General features: G+C 56.1%; 1 protein-coding gene across 12 annotated transcripts in view; it reads right to left on the bottom strand.

Moving 5' to 3' along the window:
- The window catches only part of ELFN2 (extracellular leucine rich repeat and fibronectin type III domain containing 2), a 56,482-nt gene that overhangs the window by 15,992 nt on the left and 20,535 nt on the right, over positions 1-19,955 (bottom strand). Inside the window, exon 1 of one of the 12 annotated variants that reach the window (XM_043882021.1) lies at positions 6,900-7,167. The exons of 8 other annotated variants lie outside the window; for them this stretch is intronic. The gene's annotated coding sequence lies outside the window, so the exon portion shown is untranslated. 3 more of the 12 variants (XM_043882020.1, XM_043882010.1, XR_006336709.1) reach the window with 3 other exon arrangements.

Genomic DNA, 19,955 nt, shown 5'->3' with positions numbered 1-19,955 from the left:
CAGGACTACTGTGTAGAGCACGTGACCCTCCCGCTCACAGCCAAGAATGACCTGTATTAAAAGTCTGTCTCCCAGTCCCACTGCAGGAGTCATCTCTGACTTTCCCAGAATCCTCCAGGCCATTCAAGGGACTGCCTCCTCCATCTGACCTGTGATTTCCCAACTGACACCTGCTTTCCCCCACCTGACCCTTGCCTCCCCACCTTGCCCCTCACCCCCACCTGGCCCCTGCCCTCCCCCCCCCCCGGCCCTGCCTTCCCACCTGGTCTCTGCCGCTCACCTGGCCCCTGCCTCCCCCCACACCTGACTTCTGCCACCCCCACCTGCTCCCTGCTGGCCCCTTGGCCTTGGCTCTGGCACACCCCAGGCCCCGCTCAGCTGCAGCCCCGGGCACTACTCACCAGTCTCCACTGGACCCGCTCTTTCACCAGTGCCTGCGCACGCACGGCTGCCTCTGCCTGCATGGCCTCCATTCATTCATTCAATAAACATTTATGGAGCACCTACTATGTACCAGGCGCTGGCTAGGCCCACCCTCCCGGCTCTGCTCCCTCTCCAGGGCCCCAGGGGGTGAATATTTCCCTGCTTTCCAACACCCTCAGGGCTGTCCTAGGGCAGACTGGCACGGCTGGAGCCCACGGGGAGAAGTGGAGGCTCCGGGTGGCAGAGAGCGCAGCCCCGGGGGCAAAATGAAAGCAGAGTCCTGGGCTGACACGGGTAGGCCTAAACACTTCTCATGTGAACTCACTCAATCCTCTGCACAACCTCATGAGTCGTGCTGTTATTATTCCCACTTTACAGAGGAGGAAACTGAGGTTTCACAACTGCTACAGAGTGACTTTGACCCTCCATGGCACCAGGCTCTAGGTGGTCAAGGCATACTATGAGTTCCTGTTTCATCTGGACAATGGCTTAAAAAAAATTTTTTTTTTAATTACTTGCCAATGTTGATAACTTGGGAGATTTTATTTTTAAAATCCCCACTTCTAGAATGACTGGCAAACCTGGAAGAACTGGCTGCCTACCTTCTACATCCCTGTGGAGATAGGGCAGATGGCACAAGCCTCCCTAGTTCTGTGGCTCTGGGACACTCTGAAGGCATAGATCTTTTTGTGGGGATGGCAGGTCTCTGATTACGAATCTGGGGCTCAAGAGTTCTGTAGTTCCTTGATCCTAAAAGTCTACTTGGCCTCTGTGTCACTGATGGTACAGGACTGCCCTGGCCCATCCACAACCCTTTCTCACCTCCAAGCAGGCCCACCGGAGTGGGGACCCCAAACCAGGAGGGCACCCCCACACAGCCCCCTGACCTGCCTGTCGCCCTGCGGGGTCCCTGGCTCTTCAACAATGCTGCTCGGTTTGCTGGGTCAAGTTGGGGGCTCCTGCTGGGGTTTGGGAGTAACGGGCTCCCAAATACAATTCCTACTCCATAAAATGTTGCCAGCCAAGACGGGCTGAGGCTCCCGCCAAGGCTGCTGTGGACACCAGGAGGTCTAAAGCCTTGGCTGCTCAATTCACAGCCCAGAGCGGGTGCTGCGGCAAAGGGCTCCGGGGCTTCTAGAATGGCCCCTTGCTCCTGCCCCTCAACCAGAGCTCAGGTTCCCCTTGCTCTGCTCACCTGGGACTCCTGCCCACCCTCCCCACGGCCTCTCCCATGCCACCACCTGGGCACATAGCCAGCCAGGGCCAGGCCCGTCCCAGGGTGACAGCCCATCACAATCCCAAACCAGGTGGTTGCATGGGGTCCCTCTCCTGGCCCTGAGATTGGCTTCTCTGCAGGGGTGGGGTGGGGGGGGCGCTGGGTACGGCTTGCAGGGGCCTGCAGCTGTGGCATCAGAGAACAAGGAAGCTCTGTTTGGGCAGGAGGAGCCCTGGAAGTGCCCAGGGGAGGGCCACCCCATGGACTGCCGGCTGCACAGAAACCACAGCCCAGGACACGTGTCCACCAAGTCTGTGTGGCCAACCCATGGAGACCGGCCCTCCTTAGTGTTCTCCTGGAAGGACAGGCCACCTTCAACTCAAATCCCAGCCCTGCCACTGAACGAAGAGTGTGGCCCAGGCAAGCTATTTCTTTCCTCTGAGTCTCAGTCTCCTCTTCTGTAAAATGGGACGAGAAGGGCACGACCTCAGAGGGTGGGAGAACGAAAGCTTCAGAGCAGGTCTGGCACATAGTAAGTGCTCGCAGCTACCTCTAGAATGGTTAGGATGGCCTGGCTCACAGATGTGGCACAGTGCCTGGCACAAACAGGGTCCCTGTCACCCATCGCTCAGCAGTGGCAGCGAGGAAGGGATGAGGCCTGGCCCTGGACAGTGTCTGCCTTCCTGCCTGTTCCTGCCCCCTCAGAGACCTGCTCCCACCCCTGCCTTTAGCCTGCTCCCCAGCCTCGGTTTCTCTCCCGTTGCCAAAGCACAATGGCTGTTATAATTAACGGATTATCTCAGTGCGACAGCTGTGGTCCTTTGAAAATTGGGTTGAATAACAAGATCCCGGCGTATGGTAATTTCTTTTCATCCCCTGCTCCCTCTTTCTCTCTCCCTCGCTTCAGCCTTGTTATGCATGCAAATGTTTCTTCCCCTTTCCCTCCTTCCCAAACACCTCCTCCTCCTCGGTGGTCCCCTCCTCTTCGGGATGGCAGTGGGGGACAGACTACGGTTCTGCTTTCTGGTGACAGTCAGGTGGGAACTGACCCTCCAGGGCCCCTCCCATGCTCCTGGCACTGGGCAGATTGCCTGACACATGTGACTCCTGTCATCTCCTGGCCAGACCTAAGTCCCTACACCCCGGGATTCCTCCTACCTGCCAGGCAACTCCCGCTTTGGGCTACTTTGCAGGGACCTTCCCTGAAGTCCTGGTCCCTACCCTCTGATCTTCCCAAATCCACTTTCCCACTCCTACTGCCCAGCATCTCCACCCCTCCCAAAGCTTCTGTTAGCAGCTTGGTACCAACCACCATCTCCCTCCCACTGCCTTCTGGACCCCTCCCTGGCATGTGAAACTCAACCTGTCCTCACCCATGACTGGACTCACCTCCCACTGCCCGCCCACTCCCCGACCCCTGCTTCTCTCCCCTGTCCCTGAGCCAGCCAGGAGCATCCCCACTTGCCCACACCTGGATGGTCTTGGTGTATGTCCTCCCACTGCTCCTGTCCTGCTTCAGTCTCCTTCCTTGCCCCAAGTGAATTTCTCAATCTGCATGCTCAAGGGTCTCCCTGCCTCCACTCTTAGCGCCCCCTCCACCCAGCAGAGGAGGAGCATTCTAAAACATACATCAGAGCATGGTGCTCCCCTGCTCAAAAGCCTTCACCGGCTCCCTTACTGATCTGAGAAATTTCCAACAAGAATCATCTGAAGCCCAGCCTCTGGGGTCTTGCGGAGCTGGTTTCCTGCTTTCCTCTCCTGCCCTCCTGCTTCCCTCCACCAATCAAAATGGTCTGGCTGGGGTCCCTCCTGTGGGTTCCCACAGCACCCTGGGCTTCTTCCATCACAACCAGAATGAAAACTGCTGCTCTGACTCCTGAGCTGAGTTCTCCGAGTAAAGGTCTGATTCTCCACTAAAGCCCAACACTGGACACCCAGCAGGTTCTGAATAAACATGTATTGATGACTGAATGAAAGAGGCCTGCTGTCTCCCTTTATAGATAAGAAAACCGAGGCTCAGAGTAATAACTTGCCCAAGATCACACTGTTTGTGCAAGACAAAACCAGGATTTGAACCCAGGTCTGTGATTCTAATGCCAGTCTTTCCCACTCCCTGGGGGTGGGGGGAGGGCTGTGGGGGTCAGCTTCTGCACAGATCTCAGGGGATTTGAACCTCCCTCCAGCCTCAGCTGGGTGATAAGATGGGGCTCCCTGCCCATGCTGTCACTGCATTGACCTTGGACTCCTAGGGCCTCAGTCTGCTCATCTGTAAAGTGGGAAGGAGCCCTGCCTCACCCCCATCTCAGAGGATGTCTGTGGGGACAGAAGCTCAGGTCTTGGAGAAAGCCAGCCCTGCTAACATCTGAGGGTTCGCCCACCCCCAACCTCCAGACCCAACTGCACTGCTCTTGGCAGGCACTTCTATGAGCTTGGGGGTTCCTAGGATGGCTGGTGTCACACAGGACAAAAATGCCCCCCCCCAAAAAAGTGAGAGCTAGTGGAAGAAGCACGGGAAAACTGAGGGTCAGATCATGACTTTGGGCAAAAACTTCCCTCTCTCAGCCTCAGTGTCTTCGTCTGTGAACGGGCCCAGTAATGCCCACTTTATGGGGTTGCCATGGGAACTGATGTGTAACGTGTCCAGCACACGCAGGCACCACCATGGTCACAGGTTCTACAGGAACGTGACGGTCAAGTGTACGCGGGAGAGGGGGCAGGCGAAGGGGGCAGCACAAGGCAGGCCACTCTCACTGACTCTCGGTCCTCAACAGCCCCCAGAACAGAGCTCACACCCCACCATGAAGCCGTGGGTCCCCCCTCCCTCTCTAGCTTCACACCCCACCACATTCCTTCTCAACCTACAGAGTTACAGGGATTCCCATCTGCGTGTCCCCTGGGCCTTAGCTCAAGCTCTTCCTGACCCTGGGGTACCATTTCCACCTTCCCTACCCCCTTGCAGCCCAGGCTTCATGCCTCCTCTTCCAGGAAGCCTTCAGAGGTTTCTTCTCCACAGGAAGGGTGTGGGCCTCCCTACCGTGTCTTCCCCCGTGCCCTGATTCCACCCTCCTGGACCCCTGGAAGGATCCTAGAGATTGTCTCACCCCACCCCACCCCACCCCTTGTTTTACAGATGGGGAAACTGAGGCACAGGCGAGGGACAGCAGCTCTCCAGGGATGTACTTGAACCCAAGTATCTGCTGCTACCGAACCTACAGGCAGCTTCTCTCCTGGAGCTGAGCTGTCCTTGCTCAGCCCTTGCTTGTCTTCTCCTCACCCCCCAGCCCAGAGCTACCTGAGGACGGGCCTCCATCTTCCTCTCTGCGCCCCCACCCCAGTGCCTAGCCTAAGGCCTGGCGCATAGTAGGCACTCAGTAAATGTCTGTTGAATTGAATTGCGCTCAGGGCGGCCAGTCGTCTCTGCTCTGTAAGAGAAGCATAGAGTTAGTGGAGCCGTTCCCATGGCGACGGGGATGGGAACCAAGCTGGTGGGGTAAGGGGGCAGCCTGCCCCAAGGACCCCGAGGGCCCTGGAAAGGAGAGGGTCTGGGAAGCTGGAACATTCAGACTTAGAGGAGTCCGAAATTCTGCTCCAACAGGCAGCACGGCCCTGACAAGTCGTACCGCCCCTGGGGCCTCAGTGGCCTCCTCTGGCCGTTGGATAGGACACTCCAGTCCCTAGGGGCTCTGAGGACGGCTTGTGATGAGGACCAGAAGAGATGTGAGGAGGGTACACAGTGACTCCCGCTCACACTGAGCCCTCAGTGCCTGGAACACCAAGTCAGGTGGGAATGATGGCCCATTCTACAGACGAGGAGACTGAGGCTCAGGGAGGCGGGGAGCCTTCTCCCCTGAGGCCACACAGCCCGCGTGCTTGATCCCATGCTGTACACACAGTCTCCCTGCAGAGAAGGGAGGAAAGCAAGGCATAATAAAAAAAAACCCCAAAGACGCTGAACCCACCAAAAGGTGGCTGGAGCCCAGGCCTGGGCTGAAGAAAGAACTCCAGGCACAGGGCCCAGCATGAGCCCCATGGCTGTGAAGGTTCAAAGCCTTTCAGATCCAGAGGCTGCAAAGGCCTGGGCAGGCCCTGATGTTAATATAGATCAGCAGAGACTATAAATACTTGGCCAGGCCAGGTATTGCAGGGCCAAGCCCGCGGAGCAGCCCAGCAGGGGCTCAAACCCTGGCCCCCTCCTCCTTGGGCCTCCGTTTCCCCATCTGGCAAGAGCAGGCTACAACACAACCATGACGGCTCAGGTTCTTTATCCAACAACCTAGAGTTCCCTGACCCAGCCAGGCTGGCAGGGGGGCCTCGGGGCCCAGGCTAGAGTCCCAGGAGGAATGAAAAAGGATGCAAGAGAGGCTGCCCTGGTCTACCTGGGACAACCAAGGGAGGGCTTGGCTGGGCCTCTGCTCCCTGGCCTGGAGCCCGGGAGAGCCAGGGCAAGGGGCCTAGGATGCCAGCCATTCACTCCTTCACTTTCTCATTCATTCCAACAGCCATTCTCTGAGGATCTCCTGCTGGGGGAGCCGAGAATTCATTGCCAAAAGGCACAGCCTCAGGTAGATGCTCCAGTGAGGAAGACAGCAAGACTAACAAGCCCAGCAGGGTAGAGGCCGACCTCAGGCTCCGCGCCCCATCCCAGCCCGCGTCACCTGACACTAGATTCACACCTGCGTCTGCCTGGACCAATACCTCATCAAGGCCAAGGACAAGGAGGGCGGTCTCGCTCTTCTTGTAAATCCAGCGCCCAACCTGGCACCAGGAAGCACTCCATAAATATTCACAAAAGGACCGAAGAATGAATAAAATGTCATGGAGCTTAAAAGAAAGGGCGCCAATACATGAGGCCATGACATGGTGGGGGCGGGGGTTGGGGAGCAGGAAGGAGCCCACAAAATTAATACACAATTTGCCCACTTGGAGGATGGAGAAATGGAGACTGAAAGAGGCTAGGGGATGTGCCTAAGGACCTCAAAGCTACAAGCATGGCCCAGGACCCGCAGCTCCCCATATATAAGATAGGCTGGTGCATATAAACTCCAGGTACAGCTACGTCAAGCATAAGAGGGGTAAACATTTGCAGGGTCTGAGACTCCCCGAAACGCTGAGCACAGGTGAGGGTGCAGTATCCCATCTTTTCTCCAAAGCTTCAAAACAGCTCTGGGTGGCAGACAGACCCTCATGCCACAGACAGAAAAACTGGGGCTCTGGGAGAGGGTGCAGGATTCCCCAACCCCAGGCCCTTCTTGGTCAATACCTCAGTGGGACTCTCCTGCTGACTGGCAGTTCCACCTCCGTCGCCTCCGAAATTCACCAGCTAGGGGTGCAGACCTGGGCCCGGGCCTGAATCTGCCTCTGCCGACTGGGTGACTCAGGCAGGGACCAGCCCTCTTTGAGCCTCAGCTTTCCCAAGAGCCATCTCCTCTGCCCCATGCAGCTGCTTCAAGGAGCAGAGGAAAGAGCATGCGTGCACGATCAGTCACTTCAGTCGTCTCTGACTCTTTGCGACCCTGTGGACTGTACCCTCCAGGCTCTTCTGTCCATGGGATTCTCCAGGCAAGAATACTGGAGTGGGTTGCCATGCCCTCCTCCAGGGGATCTTCCCAACCCAGGGATCGAACCCTCATCTCTTATATCTCCTGCATTAGAAAGCAGGTTCTTTACCACTAGCGCCACCTGGGAAGCCACAGAGGAAAGATCAACCCCCTTACAAACTGTAAAGTGCTAGTGATATTGAAGGGAATTTAATCATTACTGTTATACTTTCCTTCCTCAACCACTCCTCTACCCTCCTTTCTAACAAGGCAATGACAGTTTTTATCAGATGCCCGCACTACGCCTGCCTCTGGTACTAAGGGGTTGTCATGAATTTCATCCCCAGGATCTTAGGAATCAGCTACTATTTTTATGCCCATTCTGCAGATGAGGACATGGAGGTTCAGAGAAGTGATGTGACTTTCTCAAGATCACACAGCAAGAAATGAGAGCACTTAGCCATGACCCTGAATATCTGCTTTCAAGTATCTGTATATTCAGCCCTTTGGAGCCACTAAAGTCCTCCAGTTCATTAATGCCCACCTGTTCCCTGGTTTATCCAACTTCCCAGATGTATGCAATATTCATATTTCCATCAGCAGCAGCTCACGCACCCCTCTCTGAGGCCTTCGGGAGCCCCATTAATCATTCAGACACACCTGCATATTCATTAACTTACGAATTAATACAGGGCCCCTTATTACTTCGGGCCTGCTGCCTGCATTAAAGATACTTCGACTTCATTCATTATTAAACTCCTCTGATAAATGATCACATCCTTCCTTCACAGAGTGGGGCAGCGCCCCGGCCCCCAAGCTAGTAGGTCTGCACCAGCTGCTGTGTGACCTTGAGTCAGGCCCTCACCTTCTCTGGGCCTGCCGCATGTTTACCTGGTAAAATGAGGCAAAGGACAGTCTCCAAACACTGCCCGGGCTTGTCAAGATTGGCCCTGTCCCACCTTCTGCAGGCTCCTTCAACCCTTCCCTGCACTTACAAGTCTTTCTTGGGCTCACACGACCCTTTGTTCTCCACAAAACAGGAGCCAGTTGTCCCTGTTGTTTTCCTGATCCTCTCCCACCAGTGGCCCCCATTCACATCTGGGCCTGAGCCTGGGCTTTGCAGCCAGCATCATGTATCCTGAGCTAAGCTGGCTTGGCAGACCAGAACATTTCCCAGATCACAGAGGCCAACTGACTCCCGTGGCCAGTAAGGGTGGACTGCGGCTGCCACACAAGACTGGTTCCTCTGTACACCGACCCTACTTAATGGGGGGGTGCAGGCAACACAGAATGGGCCCCCACTCCCTGGCATATGCCCTAATCGATCCCCTTATGCCTGGCACAGAGCAGAGCCCGTGAACAGAGCGTGAGGACACTGCCCTGCTGGCTGCACTGCCCTCCTGCTCCGCGCCTCGGGCGCCTCTGTGTGGGGCTGCTGGGCTGCCAACAGCAGAAGGGCCAGGCTGCCGCCTCATGCCGGTGCTGGGCCTGAGGACTTCATTCTCTGGCTGTGTGACTATGGGCCCATTACCAAACCTCTCTGTGCCTCGGCCGCATTATCTAAACCACACCTGACTCCACCCCCTGCCTCATCCCTCATCTCCAATTCATCCTGACACCTGCCCAGGCCACATACTTGAGTGTTCAAGTCACTGATGGCCCTTTCTAGAAGGCAGCACTGGCTCCCAGCAGCTCCAGGTGTCCCCTGGGTGCCTCCCCAGACCCTTAGCTCAGATGCCGGAGAGCCTCTCAAAATAGCCTGTTTATTGTGGACCCGCTGAGGACCCCTCTCTTAAAGCCCTTCCAGAATCTTCTGTGGCTCCAGGCTGAAGCTGGAAGTCCTTCTGAAGGTCAAGGCCCTATGAGGCCTGGCCCAACCTCCCACTCCAGCCCCCTCTCCTGCGTCTCCCCTCAAGGCAGCTCTCCCCTCTCCCATGGAGACTCTCCTGGCTCTTGTCTGACCCCCTTGATGGCATCTGTCCCTCCACGTCGCCCAGCCATCGAGCACAGGGTGTTCTCCACTGCAGCTCCAGCCCCCGGCACAGTCAGCCTGGCAGCTCTGTGGCCTGAACCGATGCCTCTGTCAAGTCCAGAGAGCAAGCCCATAGGGCTGCATCATGCCAACGAGGAACCCAGCAGACCGGGTGAAGGCCTTGCCACTCTTCATCTGCATGCAGACACAGCCCCCGCTTACACAGCCCCCTGTGACCTTGTCAACAGGGAGACAAGGTGAAGGTCATCAGACCTATTTCTCAAGTGAGAGGTTCAGAAAGAGAAAGTGGGCTCCCAGGTCACCCCTAGTCAGTGGCGGGGCTGGGGCCAAGCCTTACTGCCTGGGCTCCATGCACCGAGCACTAACTACATGCCAGACCTCAGTGAGGTTTTACACTAACTCATTCAAGCCTCTCCATAGCCCTGGGAGATGGGCACAATTATTATACCCATTTGAGAGATAAAGAAACTGAGGCCCAGAGCAGTGAAGCCACTCATCCAAGGGCACACAGCGAGGAAGTGAAATAGCCTGGGACACCCCGAGTTGTAGCTGTGGAGCTAGTCTGTCCCCCCAGCTCTGCTCAAATCCCCCCAGGCCTCTGATGCCAGGGATACCCTGGGTAAGAAGCATCTCCACCGTGGCTCCCTCACCAGCCCCGGCTCCATGGCAACAAGGACTTGAGACACGCCCTTCCCTTTCAAGCCCCAGATTCATCATCTGGAAGAGGGTGACAGACAGACCAGGGGCCCTTCACCAGCAGCGTATGATTCTCACGCCTAAGAGCCTACAACACACCAGGCCCCGGGCTGGCAAAACAGGTCTCTGGTCCACAGGGGATCACCAGGGGGTGAGGGACCCTGGGTGGGAGGGGGCAGGGGTCTCATTCACAGTTTGGGAGCAACAGGGTTCAGGTGCCTGCCTGTTGTCATCAAGAGTAACAGGAGGCCAGAAGAGAAGATGATGGTTAACTGAGGGGCTTGGCACCTCTGAAGACCTGCTGCCCCAGAAGGGACTGCACCCTGCCACCTAGACAGTCCATAGCTAATGAGCCCCTGCTGCGGGGCTGGACTAGGACTCCCGACACAAGGCAGAGGAAACAAAGATGGGCAAGGAAGTCTCTGGCCAGGAGGGAATTCGGGCAAGAGGAGACCCAGCACACACGCCCTGGGATCTTGGCTGTTTAAGAAAACCCTCCTGCAGATTATTGGGTTGGCCAAAATGTTCATTCACCAAGGGTTAACCCTGAATGAACGTTTTGGCCAATCCATATTTTGTACAATAGAGAAAGTGTTAGTTGCTCAGTCATGTCCAACTCTGTGACCCCACGGACTGTAGCCCACCAGGCTCCTCTGTCTATGTAATTCTCCAGGCAAGAATACTGGAGTGGGTTTGCCATTCCTCTCTCCAAGGGATGGTCCCAACCCAGGGATCAAACCCTGGTCTTCTGCATTATAGTCAGATGCTTTACCATCTGAGCCACCAGGAGGCGAACCAGCCTCTAATTTCTCTTAAGAGAGAATCTGAATTTTCATAGATTGGGGTTGCTAAAAGTGAGGTAACACCAGTGGATTTCTGGGTACTTCCTCACTACACTCCCAGTGTGAGTGCTGAGAGTGGGGACCATGGACAGGTCCCCTCTCTGCCCCAGGCCCCAACCTGGGGGTTCGGCACAAAAAAGGTGCTCAGTAATTCTGGCCAAACTGTTAATGCATCATTTCCAGGGCCCTGTATCAAAACTACTGTGTGTGGGGAACCCCCCCAGGTCACCTCCCTCATCCACTTTCAGGCCCTCTGGGGTATTGAGAGAAGGTCAGAGCTGGCAGCCCCCTCAGCACATCTGGGCTCCTGACATGTAACAGGTAAGGAAACTGAGTCCAGAGTGGGTGAGAGTCTTGCCCAAGACTGGCAGCCACATCCTTTCTCCTTCAGGCCCCTGCTTCCTGCCTCAGCTCCCCAGAGGTTGCTCTCCCTCCAGGCTCTGTCTTCACCCACCTATGTGTGCACCCCCCTCCAGGGTGACCTCGGGCATGCCTTTGGTCCCCCAGATCCTGAACTTTAGCTTGTCGGATGTCTCCCCAGGTGCCCTGAAAGGCCCCAGGCTCAGCCCCAGGTCATCCTCTCACCCAAGCCACTTCTGTGCACGTCTTCTCTTGGTCAAGGTCACCACCACCCGGCCTGCCTACCCAGACCACAGATCCCACCATCACAAACTCCTCATGCCCCTGCCAGAAAAGAATATTGAGACCAGCCACCAACTTCATTCTCGAAATGTCTCCCCGATGTGTCCTCCGCTCCACACCTCACCAGGGCCTGCCGCCATCATCACTCGCCCCCTTGCCCATCATGGCCCCGTTTTTCTCCAGCCCTTCCCTCATGGCGGCCAGGGGGAGTCTTACACAGGGCAGCCCTGACACTGTCTCTCTTCCTCAGAATCCTTCTGGGAGTTCCCTGCAGCCCCGAGGACAGGGGCCAAGTTCCTTCCTGGCATGTGAAGCTTCCACGAGGGGACTCCATACCTTCCCCACCTCCTGCCCCGGCCTCTGCTCACTTTCCTGGCCCAGCCCCTTGACTGACAAAGGCCCTTTCCTCTCCCTGCCACTTGCCACCAGCACTGTGAACCCCTACCAGCTTTAGCTCAGGCACCACCTCCTCCAGGAAGCCTGCGCTGAACTCTAACCCTGGCCTCACCATTCCACAGCATCCCCGGGCTCACAAGCTCCAGGTGGTGTCCCCCCGGACAGTCACCATTTCCCTTCCTGAGAGCCAAGGCAATACAGCGTGTCCCTTCAGTGCCATCAAGAGGCCTGGCATGGGGGAAGTACCTGGGGCATGAGGACTGAAAAAGCACAAGAATCACACGGCCCCAGGCATGTCCTTCCCAGCTGGCCTCTGTCCCTGTTCACCTGCTCCCCTCCCCACTCGCTGAGTGGACCTGTTTTTACTACTGATGACAACATGGCCTCCCAGCTCCTTATCATTATTATTATGACCACTCAGGCCTCAACCAGTGCTGTGGCTCCCGTGTTCACCATGGTCCCAGCCTGCTTGGGGCAGCATGGTCAGGCAGGGGCAGAGGAGCGGAGGAATGGAGAGAAGGTGGACAGAGCCCCTCCTGGGAGCCTCACTTGAGGCAGGGGGCTGACATAGCTGACCTTGAAGAAGACCCAGCAGCTCTTATCTGGGCACGCAGGGCCTCTGTTTACAGATGAGGAGACTGAGGCTCTGACCAAGGGCAAGCAGCTAATCTGGAGCCTCATGGCCGGTGAGGGTCAAGCCAGGGACTCGAACCTGCCCACCAGACTCCTGTCCACTCTCCTTGCACCAGATCTGGTAGCTCTCAAAGTCAAAGGAGGGGACTTGTTCACCCCGAGTCCAGGCATTCCAGGAGGCCACAGGCACTGAGGAGAGAGTGCTAAGACTGGGGTCCTGCACACCCTCAGTTCAGACACTTGCTCTGTACCTCTGTCAGCTGTGTGGCCTCAGAGAGCCTGAACAGCTTCTCTGAGCCGATTTCTCATCTGTCCCTGAGGATGGGAGGATGCCCTGCAGGCCTGCCATGAGTGCTAAAGGAGACAGAAATGACCACAGACAGAACTACAGAGAATCTCCTAGGCTGGGCTACAGGTAGATTAACTCCCCTAAGTGGCCCCACAAGAGGCAAATTCTTACAATATCCCCATTTTACAGACAACCAAATGAAGGCACAAGGATCTTCCCAAAGCCTTGCAGCTATAAGTGTGGAGCTGGGCATGCAGCGCTGGGCAGAGAATGATCAGCATGGGATGGGTCCTCACTAATGATATTCCTTTCCAGCTCAGACCTTCCCTTTAATCCTTCAAAGCCATCCTGAATAGACTGGCCTCTCCCATCTCCACTGAAACCACCTGCTGGGTCCTCCTTCCACATTCACAGAGTGAACCCTCTCGCCCTCAGTGGCCCGGATCAAATACCACCTCTCCCCTGAGCCCTTCCTGAGCTCCACCACCCTCCGTCCTCTCCACTGCCAACTGCTAAAGTTCCCCGGACGGGTCCCGCGGCCTGGCAAACAGACACCTAGAAGACCTGCCTCTGCCCAGCCCCTGCACAGCTGCCTGAAGAAACTTCTTGAAGCATAGGCAGGTTCATGGAGCGCCTCTCTGCTCGGAAGCCTCTGGTGCCTCCCAGGCCCTTATCCCCACAGTCAAGATCGGGCTTGGTCCCATCTCTGCAACTCTGCCCACCAACACCCCTCCTGCAATGAGGCTACTGTCCGGAGACACAGCACCCCACTCTGCACACAAATGCCTCCACACACACATGCCTGTGCACACACACGCCTACGCACACGTGCCTCCCACACACATGCCTGCACACACACATGCCCGCGCACACACATGCCTACACATGCGTGCCTCCTACACACATGCCTGCACACACACATGCCTGCACACACACATGCCCCCCCACATGCCTACACATGTGTGCCTCCTACACACATGCCTGCACACACACACATGCACACACACATGCCTGTGCACACGTGCCTCCCACACACATACTTGCACATATGCATGCCTGCATATACATGCCTCCGCCACAACCTGCCTGACTCCTCCTACTTGGGACTCTCCCTCGAGCCCCCTTCTACTACACCAGCCTCTCACTCCTCAGCCTGACCCCAGAAGAGCACCTTGGAGAACTCCCCTCCCCAACTCCTCAGCTCTTCCCACTCCTTCCGTCCTGATCCGCATCATCCGCAATACCATTTCTGAAAGCTGGTGGCAGGCTCTCTCTTGCTGGAAGGCTACACAGTTTGGACTCCTCTGGCCTGCCTGGAGCTCACAGGCCCTGCACAGACTCCTGCACGCTCCTTGCCCACTGCAAAGTCCTCACAGAGGAGATTCTTACCCTTCTCACCCAACACCTCTTGGCCTTTCCCCTTGAAATGGCCACAGCCTGTCATGTCCCGCTCCTACCTCCTGCCTGCTACTCCTCAGACTCAAAGCCACCTCCCACAGGAAGCCCTCCAGCCCACCCAGGCAGCAGTCAGCCTCATCTGCCTTCCGCTTGGCTCTGAGATTCCTAATGGCAGGGACTGTTCTCATTCACCCCCCCAATTCCCCAGAATCCTGCACGATGCTCAGCCCACACCAGACGCTGGAGAACTGTCTGCCGAATAAACACGCTGCTTCCCTCTTGAGCTCCTGGAGGCAAAGGGAACAAGTTCCATTAGCCAACCGTGACCAATGTGAATCCACCCGCTTCTCCCCACCTCCGCCAGCCTCCAGCGGCTCACATGAACTACTGCTGTGGCCCTCACCTTCTTCCCCGCCGCCACCCCCACCTACCTGCGGACTCCCATCAGGCCTGAAGAACCTCCACAGCCCTCCCTGACTTCCTGGCTTCACCTTTCTCCTCACTCATGTGCTCCAGCCCCAGGGAAGGCCACCTTACTCCTCTGGGTGAATGAAAGAATGAGAGTTTGCAGCTTCCTAACCCTCGACCCTCATTGTGCCTGTTTTTTGAGTGCAGCCTCTAAGACTCTGAAGGGCAGGACATGGCTCACTCTTCCCAAGATCCCCAATACCCAGCACAGAGCAGGAGTTCAAAAGTTTCCATGAACAAATAAATGAGGGACTTCCCTGGTGGTCCAGTGGTTAAGAATCCGCCTTATGATGCAGGGGCCTGGGTTTCAATCCCTGGTCAGGGAACTAAGATCCCACATGCCCAGAAGCAACGAAATCCATGCACAGCAACTACTAAAGCCTGAAGCCCATGCACCCTGGAGCCCACGCGCCACAACTAGAGAGTCTGTGCATTGCAACGAAGATCCCACGTGATGCAACTAAGATCTGACACAGCCAAATGAACAAACTCTGGTTGTTTAATCACTCAGTCGCGTCTGACTCTCTGAGACCCCAAGGACTACAGCACTCCAGGCTTCCCTGTCCATCACCAACTCCCGGAGCTTGCTCAAACTTATGTCCATCGTGTCGGTGATGCCATCAACCATCTGATCTTCTGTCACCCCCTTCTCCTCCTGCCCTCAATCTTTCCCAGCAACCAAAACAAATGAATGAGTGCTGGATTCAAATCCTGACGCTCCTGCCTGGGCCTGTTTCCTCATTGCAGTCCTTGACTTCCCTTCTCCAAGGCTGGGGGTGAGGGGAGCACAGGGGATGTGGGGATCAAAAGGTGGAGATCAAATGACAGCCGTGTCTGAAAGTGCTGTAAAACCACACATCACTACACGTCTGGAAGGGGCTTTTCATTCCAGAGCAGTGAAAACGAGGCTGAGGTTAAATATTTCACGGACTCATTCATTTAGTACCATTTCTCAAGCCCTGGGGCAGGAGCAGGGCCTCCCAGGGCTCTGGACCCAGTGGTTCTGCCCTGAGGACATTCACAGCTCAAAGGCAGGAGCGCAGGAGACCAGGCATCTCAGGGAGGTCAGGGAGCCATGGGGCTTCAAGACAAAGTGGCTGAGGCCCAGGAGGGGTTCCAGGAAGGCCTCCTAGAAAGGGCGTCTGCCAGTTCACAGATCATCCAGCTCCACCGGAAACAAAGGGACCCAAAGAGCCAGGTTAACTAGGAATACGGGCAGACCAGCCCCACAAGCCAACGTTATCTCAGATGAACATGTGCTGCTGCTACTGTCCCCATTTCACAGCTGAGAAAAATTGAGGCCCAGGGAGATGAAACCACATGTCTCAGGTCCCCCAGCTCTTGGGCAGCCAAGCTGGTGGTCTCTAGGCCTCCTGCACCTTCTGAGGTCCCTGGAGAGACCACAAACCATGTTTAGAACATTCAACCTCTGAACCAAGGGCCATGCCACTCTGATGGCATCCAGATCAGCTGCTTCTAGACACAGCAAGGACAGCCACAGCTGTTGGTGCCAGGCACACAGTGGGCCATCAGGAACCGGATCTGAAGAAACCCCAGAAAACAGCTACTTCCTGTGAGCTGAGGGGCAGCTGCCCTGGGGGGCTTGTGAGCATCCAGGTACCACACTGGGCCCAGGGAGCCCTTCCTTGAATGCATGCAAATGAATGGCATAAATTTCTACTTACTTAACTTCACAAATGCTAACAAGCTCATAAAAAATAAGTTATTCTTCCTCAGCTCCACAACACCCTGTGTTTGTTTAATTTTGTTTTTCCTCCTTCTCCCAGCCTCCTCTCCAACAGAAACGAAAAGCCACATCTTTGGGGGTTTCCCTGCCAAGTGGGTCTGCCCTTCCCCGTACCCCATTCTGCCCTCCAGATAGGAAACCAAAGTCCTGGGAATGGGCCCTGCTCCCTACCCCCACAGCTGTGTGATCTTGGGCTCTGACTTAACCTCTCTGATTTCACTGGCTCAGTTACCTAGTAGGAAGCACGCTTGCACTCAGCTGGCCTCTGGGTCAGCGTGAGGATCAAACATGGTAATCCTAGTGAAGTGCTGAGTCTGCTCCAGGCACAGAGCAAGCCCTCAATAAATGTCAGACCGTGTTATTATGTAAAAAAAAAAGTTAAATAGCTCCCTTCCAGTTAATCCATCTGTAGGGTTTGCCTTCTGGGGCCAGCTGGCTGCCCATGGATTGGTTTTGTTGGTGGGCTCAGAGCTGATGCAAATCTGGGTTTGATGCTACAAGGCAGAGCCTTTACCACAGGCCCCATCACACCCTACTGCCTTCCTCGGCCCGGATGCTCACTTTTTGTGATGAAGCCCCCATGGGTATCTGAGTTAGCTACCCCTAGTTTATGCTTCTCAAAAGCTTTTCCAGTGGGTCATTGATCTCATCATTAGGCCCAACTCACAGATGAGGAAACAGGCTCCCGGATGGGTAGCGACTTAGCCACAGTCCCTGAGGGGGGGGCGCTGCGGAACGGAGGAGAGTTCTCTCCCCAGTCCTGGCCTGTTTTCTCTCCAGAGCCCCTGCCTCACCATGCCAGCTTAAGAGCCACCTCCCTGGTGGCTTCCCTGGAAGAGCAAATGGCCTATTAGCCAGACGATGGCAAGCCTAGCAGAGCCCAGCACTGGGGCCTCCAAAAGATGGGGCCTGGGCGTCAGAGCTGCCCTTTCCTCTCAGGTTCCCTCTACAACATCTACCTTGAGTGCACTTCCAGGAACGGCCCTGGCCAGACAGTGCACCTCGTTTGCCCACACTGGCCCCCTTCTGCTGGCACAGAGTCTAAACAGCCATGGCCCTGGCCAGCTCCAATCAGTTATCACCAGCTCCAGCCCCATGAGCTCCCATTTTGCAGAAGAGAAAACTGAGGCCCAGGCAGGAGAAGAACATTCCCTATGGTTACAATGAGGGAGACTCAAGCCCTGGCTTTTGAAGACCTGGCTTGTCCCACCCTCCAGCCAGCATCAACTAGCAAGATCCAGAAAGCAGGGCCAACACTGGAAGGGCCAGCCCCTGAGACGCCAGCTACAACTGCCACCACTGTCCCCTACCCCTGCTGGCCTTGATTTTTCCATCTGCAGTGCGACGGGACACAGTTAGCCCGTCCCAGAGAGCAGAGAGGTAAGGCTGGGAGTCTCAACAACTCAACAGTGTGGCCGTGATCACCATCCTCAATTTCCCCAAGAAGAAGGTGGGACTGTCCCGTGTTCCTCACAACCCCTCTCACAGGGCACCCCCCGGCCTGCAGCCAGCAGAGGCACAGAAGCAACGAGTGGTTAGCACAGACTAAATATTAACACCACGCTGGGGGCTTTTCATACTCACTAGGTGGATGCTGTTATGCCCATTTTCCAGACAAGTGGAAGCACAGAGAAGCTAAGTAACTTGCTCAGGGTCACCCAGGAAGAGACAGTGCAGAGTGGACTGGTGGGCAGACCAACAGACAAAAGATGGAGAACACAACCCTGGCTGTTGGTGTCCAGTCAGCAAGATGCAGGCTTAGAGGATGCCAGGAAGGTCGGGATGGAGGAGGCAGAGCTGAGTCAGAACCTGCGGCCAGGGTAGGGGGCCCCATAGCTGCTGCCAGCTGTAGCTCTGACAGCTCCCGACCCTGGACACCTGCTGCTGCAGTCCACACGCCCACTGCTAGTCTCAATGGTATCACCAGTTCAGGCCACTTTCATTCTTCCTTTCTTACCAGTCTCTCAAATCCACGCCAGGGTACCCCTCCCCAGGTAGGTCGAGTCATAGCGTGGTTCCCAGTGGTTCAGGACCTTGCCCAAGCTCCCACCAAGCCAAGAGTGTCCTAGGGGGGACGCGAACCCAGCTCTTCGATACACCTATCCTCTCCCTCCTCGATTCTCCAAGGGCACAAGGGCACCACCAGCTGCTGCTGGGGAAGAGGTGGGGCCAGGGCCTTGAGGGGTGGGGCCGAGAGAGGCAGAGGCGGGGCCTAGGAGGTAGGGGCAGGCCGGAGAGGGAAGACTGGATCCCAGTTGCCTTGGCAACAGAACTAATTAATTCCAACTCTGGTTCCATCTGTGCCTTGGCTGGATGGGTGGTTTGGGCTCGCGGGTGTTTATTTTGAAGGAAGGGGAGAGAAGTGGGAGGAGCTGGGAGGCTGTGGTCTCGGGGGCTAGAGAGGGGCTGACACCCCCACAACGCTCACATATAGCATCTCCACCCCTAACAGGAAGAGACAGGTTCGGGCCTCCAGAGACAATCTCAGACCTCCCAGGGAGGCAGCGCTCATCCTAGCCCAAACACTGCCTGGCTCAAAGGGCAGACAGCAGTGCCTGCTGAATGCGCACACGTGCAGACACACATGGACACAGATGGGGGAGAACACAGGCTCCACAGCAAGAGACTTGGGTTCAGATGCCAGCTTAGCTTTCCAAGTCTCAGCTTCCCCATCTGCAAAATGGGCAACACTGCTCCCTGCAAAGGGCTCTTAGAATTAGAAGGATGTCCCCAGTGCAGGGGAGGGAATGTTCTACTGAGGGTGATCCTGGAGATCAAACTGCCTGCACAGAACCCAGAAGGTAGCACTTCTGAGAAACGGCAATGAAGCCAGGAGACAAGATCACGGCATAGGAGAAGGAGAGGGAGCCCAGAGGCAAGAGCCCTGTGGCTGGGCCAAGTTCAACAGGTCTCAGAAGCTAGGCTAAGGAACTTAGACTTAAGCCCCAGGACAATAGGGAACCAGTGACATGCTAGGGAGCCCAGGCCAACAGAAGAGTGAAGGATGAATTGGGCAAAATGAGAGCTGGCCTTTGAGGAGGCTGCTGCGATAATCTAGACTCATGATGGTGACTCGACGCAGATAAGGGGAGCAGGGAAGACAGGCAGTGGGATAATCAGAGTGCAGGACTTGGTGACCTGCAGGTTGGGAGGCCCGGGGTGAAGTTCAGAGATGACTTCCAGGTCCAGGTGGCTAGCTGAAGTGACTGGCTGAATGATGGCAATGCCCACACTGGAACAGGGAACTTCAGAGAAGGAGCTAATGGGCCAGAAGGCAGGAGGAGAAAGGAAGAGCCTGCATCAGACAAGCTGAGTTTTGGGGGCCAGAGGGACACCCCAAAAGACATGTCCAGTCAGCAGGTAGCCACACCCATTGCCGAACAGCCAGAGAAGGATGAGACCTGGGCATCCCCTGTACACGGCTGCTAAGAGGAACCAGGGAAGCAGAGGGATCGCCCAGAGACCAGGCAGGCAGGATCAGCCCTCAGGGATGGACACAGCTGGGAGCCGACACTCACGCTCGGGAGTCTACCGCACGGCTGCACCAAGACCCAGACCAACCAGGTTCAAATCCCGGACCCTTCACCTCACCAGCTGTGAGAGCCTGGGCAAGTCATTTCACCTCTCTGAGCCTCAACTTCCCCATCTGTAAAATGGAAATAAAAGTAATACCTA

Source organism: Cervus elaphus, chromosome 22 (assembly GCF_910594005.1).
Source record: "Cervus elaphus chromosome 22, mCerEla1.1, whole genome shotgun sequence".
Classification (NCBI taxonomy): Eukaryota; Metazoa; Chordata; class Mammalia; order Artiodactyla; family Cervidae; genus Cervus; species Cervus elaphus.
The sequence above is the reverse complement of the archived record's forward strand: the minus strand, read 5'-3'. Positions and strand labels throughout refer to the sequence as shown.